The 6,441-nt window shown below is 46.8% G+C and overlaps 1 non-coding gene across 1 annotated transcript; it reads left to right on the top strand.

Annotated features, from left to right (window-relative positions):
• Positions 1–3,745: 3,745 nt before the first annotated feature.
• LOC118010590 lies at positions 3,746–3,849 on the top strand. The gene has a single exon (XR_004679251.1). It is a non-coding gene; the product is annotated as a U6 spliceosomal RNA (small nuclear RNA).
• The last annotated feature ends 2,592 nt before the right edge of the window (positions 3,850–6,441 follow it).

Genomic DNA, 6,441 nt, shown 5'->3' with positions numbered 1-6,441 from the left:
TCTCCCTCTACCTGCCACTCCCTTGTGCGTGCTCTCTCTCTCTGTCAAATAAATAAATAACATCTTTAAAAAAAATTGTTAAATAGAAAATTTCCCATAAGCCTGCCCTGGCAATTCCACTCCCAGATGTGTACCCAAGAGATATGAAGACATATGTCCAGAGAAAAACTTGTAGACATTCGTAGCAGTGTGATTCCTAAGAGCCAAGTAGTAGATAGAAACCAGATGCGCATCAACTAATGAATGGATAAATGTGAAAATGAGGTCTCTCCACACAATGGAATATGATTCAGCCGTTAAAAGGAAGGAAGGAGTGGCACCTGCTACCTCACGGATGGACCGTGAAAACATGATGCTGAGCAAAGAAGCCAGACACACAAGGCGATTTGTTTTTACAAAATATTATTGTACGATTATTGTATGATATATTGTACGAATATTGTACGATATTGTATTATTGTACGATATATTGTACGATTCCATTTGTATGAAAGATCCACAATAGACACGTCTACAGAGACAGAAAGTAGATTAGTGGTTGCCAGAGGCTGGGGGAGGGTGGGGAGAGGGGAGTATGGGGCTTTTTTGGTGGGTGATGAAAGTACTCTAAAATTGATCATGGTGATGGTCGCACAACTCTGTGATGACACTAAAACCCTTGAATTATACACTTTGAGTGAGTGAATTTTATGGCATGTGAATTATATTTCAATAAAGATGTCAAAAAGGAACTTCTGGTTTGGCTGGGTTCCAAAGGCAAGCATCCCTTAAAAGCGGGATTGCCTGGGGCGCCTGGGTGGCTCAGTCGGTTAAGCGTCTGCCTTCGGCTCAGGTCATGATCCCAGGGTCCCGGGATCGAGCCCCACGTTGAGCCCCACGTTGGGTTCTGCCCTCAGTGGGGAGTCCCCTTGTCCCTCTCCCTCTGCCCCTCCCCCTGGTTGTGCTCTTTCTCTCTCAAATAAATAAATAAATCTTAAAAAAACAAAACAAAACAAAGAAGTTGTTTCCTTTCATGACCCACGATGCCACTGCTCATCACGTTCTATTTGCTACCAGCGAGTAGCTGAGGCCGGCCTGTATTCAAAAAGAGATGGTTTAGGTTCCATCTTGTGTGGGAAGAGCGTCAAAGAATCTGGAGGCATGTTTTATTTATTTATTTATTTATTTATTTATTTATTTATTTATTTGACAGAAAGAGAGAGCACAAGCGGGGGAAGTGGCAGGCAGAGGGAGAAACCGGCTTCCCGCTGAGCAGGGAGCCCGATGCGGGGCTCGATTCCAGTACCCTGGGATCATGACCTGAGCCGAAGGCAGTCACTTAACCACCTGAGCCACCCAGGCACCCCTGGAGGCATGTTTTAAAGCCATCATGCTTCCTCTGCCCCGCACATGCTCCAAATCTCTACAGGCAGGAAATCCTTGAGTGCGTGGAAACCAAGGAACCCCACTGAAGTGCCTGGGGAGGGCTGTGATGTTTCACGGAGCAACCCGCATGGGCAGTTCGGGCCCCGCTGCCCATCCGTGCCCTGTCTTGGGCTGACCTGCGGTCGGAACAGGGCCCTGCGGAAACGGACTTTCCAGAAGAGAAGCCAGTAATCCGGGTTTTATGTGAGCCTTCACAGCCGTTCAGACTTTGATAAAAACGCTGTGTAGGCCAAATAAAACCACCCCGGTTAGGCTCCGGGGCTCACCAGTTTGCAAACTCCAGTGTATGGCCTGGAGATTTTTTTCACTCGCACAGAAATACGGCACACGAATTTCCAGAATTGTGCCGGGTCTGGATGATTCAACCCCTGTGTAGGGGCGAAGAGACCACTTCAAGAGCCTGTGGCTCAAATGTTCCCCAGAGAAACAGTGCAGTGAGGCCGGCGAGCCTGGGGTCTTGGTTAATTTCCTGATAAATAAATAAGTGAATCCAGTGTACGGCAAGAGTTTAAAAAATTCTTTTAATTTAAAAATTCTAAATTTTTTATTATACAAATGAACTGCAAGCCCATGGCGCCGGGGTCGGGGGGACGGGGGGAGGCAAGGTTTGGGTGATTATGCTTTCAATTTTCTTTTTCTGTGCATCTCTCTGTTTTGTTTTGTTTTCATGTGCTTTATAAGCAGCTTTTAAAGCAATATATGGCAAACATCTTTCAATGTGAATGACTATACTTCTTTGTCAATATTTTTGATGGTTGACATGGTATTTTATTGTCCTAGGATGTATTTAATCAACATTCTGCTCTACCAGTAAAGAACAGCTTTGGATTTGAGGGCCAAAACCAAAAGGGTGAACAAAAACAACACATGAATAAAATAATAGTGGCTTAAATAAGGTAGAAGGTTTTTTTTTCTTAAATAAAATAGAAATTTATTTTTATTTTTTTATTTTTTATTTATTTTTAAAGATTTTATTTATTTATTTGACAGAGAGAGAGCAGGAGAGCACAAGCAGTGGGAGCGGCAGAGGAAGAGGGAGAAACAGTCCCCCTGTTGAGCAGGGAGCCTGACGCAGGACTCGATCCCAGGACCCCGGGATCATGACCTGAGCTGAAGGCAGTCGCTTAACCGACTGAGCCACCCAGGCGCCCCGCAAAATAGAAGTGCTGTGTCACCATACCAACTTTTGCTCTGTCTCTCTCCACACACGACTTTTACCTCATGGTTCTGTGAAGCTGCCAGAGTGCTGGCCATCATATCCACATTCCAGATAGCAGGGAGAAGGAAGGGACAAGTCACACCTGCCTCTTGTAAGATATCGCCCAGAAGACATCGCAAACAGCTCCATTTATGTGCCATGGATGAGAATTTAGTCATACACTCATAGCTAGGTGCAAGGGAGGCTGGAAATACAGCCCTGATTCTGGGCATTCTGTGCCTCTCTAGAAAACATAGTGTCCGGGCGCCTGGGTGGCTCAGTTGGTTAAGCGACTGCCTTCGGCTCAGGTCATGATCCTGGAGTCCCTGGATCGAGTCCCGCATCGGGCTCCCTGCTCGGCGGGGAGTCTGCTTCTCCCTCTGACCCTCCCAACCCTCCCCCCTCTCATGTGCTCTCTGTCTCTCATTCTCTCTGTCTCAAATAAATAAATAAAATCTTTTAAAAATAAATAAATAAATAATAAAACATAGTGTCCAAACTGTGCAAACTGTGGCCTCCACTCTTTTTTTTTTTTTTTTTGGAGTTGTCTCTACACCCAACATGGGACTTGAACTCACGACCTCGAGATCAAGAGTCGCATGCTCTACGGACTGAGCCAGCCAGGTGTCCCTAAACTGTGGCCTCTAGATACCATTTTCCACCTGCAAAGAATCAGGGCTTTTTGGAGAACTGACTGATTCCAGACCTGGGGCAGAAAATACAAGCTGAGTCTGGAACATCTTACATAAGAAAGCAAGGAAACTTTCAAAGTTTGACGTGGATTATGTGAAATAAGCATCTCTCTTATCAGGCAACTATTATTATAGCCTTTCTGTGCCACATAACCGACCCTAATCCTAACTGATACAGCAGTTTACCTTAAGAATGAGTAGCAGAGGGCGCCTGGGTGGCTCAGTTGGTTAAGCGACTGCCTTCGGCTCAGGTCATGATCCCAGGGTCCTAGGATCGAGTCCCGCATCGGGCTCCCGGCTCAGCGGGGAGCCTGCCTCTCCCTCTGACCCTATCCCCTCTCATGCTGTTTCTCTCTCTCTCTCTCTCTCTCTCTCTCAAATAAAAAAAAAAATAAATAAAAATAATAATAAAAAAAGAATGAGTAGCAGAGTGCTCGCTTTGGCCGCACATGTACTAAAATTGGCACAATACAAAGACTAGCATGTTTCCTGCTCAAGGATGAGACGCAAATTCGTGAAGTGTCCCATTTTATTTTGCAGGGAAGCTACACTTGTGGCGAGGGTAACATAATATAGAAGTTGAATCACTGTTGTACACCTGAAACTACAGTAACATTGTTACAGTACTCAAAAAAAAAAAAAAAAAGAAAGAAAAGAAATGAATAGGAGCGGGAAAAAAGGCAAAGAGAATATGGTCAAATCTGCATTTCAACTCGGGTCTGATCTGAGTTCAAATCAATGGCCTTCTCTGTAGACTAGAACGAGAATAATGCCCTGGGTTGCCTGAAGGATTAATTGGGATCCTGTAAGTAAATGGCTTAGGACAATGCTTAGCATGATGAACGGATTCGGTGCTAAAGGCACGCCAGCTGCTGTAAGGCTTGCTAGGATGGTCACAGGTAACTCAAACTCCCAACTGGTCAACAGTGACCTCATGGTAGTACCTTCTGGAGGGCTCTTCCGCCGGGGCTCCCTGTCTGATTAGCAGCACCACCTTCCCAGCAGTGCACACCATAAACCAGGGGGTTGTCCTCTCCCACAAATAATCAGTCCAACTGATGGCCAACTGTCCTGCCCTCCTAAACACTCCCACTCTGTCTCCTCCGGCCACCTGTACGGCTCCCCCCTCCCTCCGTCTCCTTCCTTCCTTCTCCATCCATCCTGCTTCCTGAGAGCTCTTTGTTTTTTTTGTTTTTTAAAGATTTTATTTATTTATTTGCGAGAGAGAGAATGAGAGACAGAGAGCATGAGAGGGAGGAGGGCCAGAGGGAGAAGCAGACTCCCCGCCGAGCAGGGAGCCCGATGCGGGACTCGATCCCGGGACTCCAGGATCATGACCTGAGCCGAAGGCAGTCGCTTAACCAACTGAGCCACCCAGGCGCCCCTGAGAGCTCTTTGTAAAGGCGGATCCCATTGAGTCACTCGGGCTGCTCTAACAGAATACCATAGCCTGGGTGGCTTATAAACACTTCTCACGGTTCTGGAGGCTGGGAAGCCCAAGATCAAGGCGCTGGCAGACTCGGAATCTGGTGAGAACCTGCTTCCTGGTTCATAGACGGTGGTCATGTTTTTACTGCGACCTCAAATGGCAGAAGGGAACAGGGCGCCGCGGGGGCTTCTCTTAGAAGGCACTAATCCGGGGCGCCTGGGTGGCTCAGTCATTAAGCGTCTGCCTTCAGCTCAGGTCATGATCCCAGGGTCCTGGGATCGAGCCCCGCATCGGGCTCCCTGCTCAGCGGGGAGCCTGCTTCTCCCTCTCCCACTCTCCCTGCTTGTGTTCCCTTTCCCGCTGTCTCTCTTTGTCAAATAAAAAATTAAAAAAAAAAAAAAAGAAGAAGGCACTAATCCCTTTCAGGAGGGCTCCACCCTCAGGACCTAATTGCTGCCCAAAGGCCCAGCTCCTAATGGCATCATCGTGGGGGTCAGGTTTCAGCATAGGAATTTGCGGGAGGAGGCGGAAGGGAGACACATTCAGTCCATTGCAGAGGCAAAGAAGGTTAACCAAGGTTTAGTCATTATTCCTGGTTAAGGTACGAATATCGGACGTTGTCGTGAATAAGCCCTTTAAAGCTTGCTTTCAAAAGCAGCAGTCCGGGGGTCGATTGTGGGGGTCACAAATGCACACAGAAAGAAAGCATGAAAGACAAAGCCTAATGGTCGGGCAATGAGTACTAGTAACTTTGGATAAAATTTCCGCACAGAACGTGGAGGGTCTCAAACTACCCAGTTGGGCAGGGGGCGCTCCATGCTCTGGGAAGCTGAGTCAGGTCATGGGTGCAGTGTAGTGCAGACGAAATCACCAACGTCAAAGATTTGTGGGAAGTTTGAATAAGAGAGCTTTGGGTTGTGACAGTTGAAGAGGCAAAACCATCTCAACTGATACATTATTTAAAAAATATGTGCTTTTAGGTACATGTAGGTAATTGTGATGGCTTAAAGAATATGTCTACAAATTCTCTTTTCCTTGTCTGTGGGCTAGACCTGGTAGCTGGCTTCTAGTGAATAGAATAAAGGGGACATGGGGCGCCTGGCTGGCTCAGTTGGTGAAGCATCCAACTCCTGGTTTCGGCTCATGTCCTGATCTCACGGCTCCTGAGATGGAGCCCTGTGTCAGGCTGTGCTCAGCACAAGTCTGCTTGGATACCCTCTCTCTCTGCCCCTTCCCCCACTTGCGTTCTCTCTCTCAAATAAATAAATAGATTAAAAAAAACCCCCCAAACCCCACAAATTTGTGATATAGTCAGTGTGACCACAAATTCTTTGATGCTTCCCTCATTGAGAGCCTGTAACCAGGCTGACCTTAAAGAGATTTGCCTGAGCAATAGAACATGGCCCAAGGGACATTCTGGAACTTTTTTTTTTTTTTTTTAAGATTTTATTTATTTATTTCATGAGAGACAGAGGCAGAGGGAGAAGCAGGCTCCCCGCGGAGCAGGGAGCCCGATGCGGGACTCGATCCCAGGACCCTGGGATCATGACCTGAGCCGAAGGCAGACGCTTAACCGACTGAGCCACCCAGGCGTCCCTTTTTTTTTTTAGTTGAGGTGCAATCGACAATAACATTATGTTCATTTCAGACGTACAACACAAAGATGCCATACTTGTATATATTGTGAAACCACTGTA

The sequence above is a fragment of the Mirounga leonina genome, unplaced genomic scaffold (assembly GCF_011800145.1).
Source record: "Mirounga leonina isolate KUSES-001 unplaced genomic scaffold, KU_Mleo_1.0 Mir_101609, whole genome shotgun sequence".
Taxonomy (NCBI): domain Eukaryota; kingdom Metazoa; phylum Chordata; class Mammalia; order Carnivora; family Phocidae; genus Mirounga; species Mirounga leonina.
Note: the sequence above shows the minus strand (reverse complement) of the source record. Positions and strands in the feature narration are given on the sequence as shown.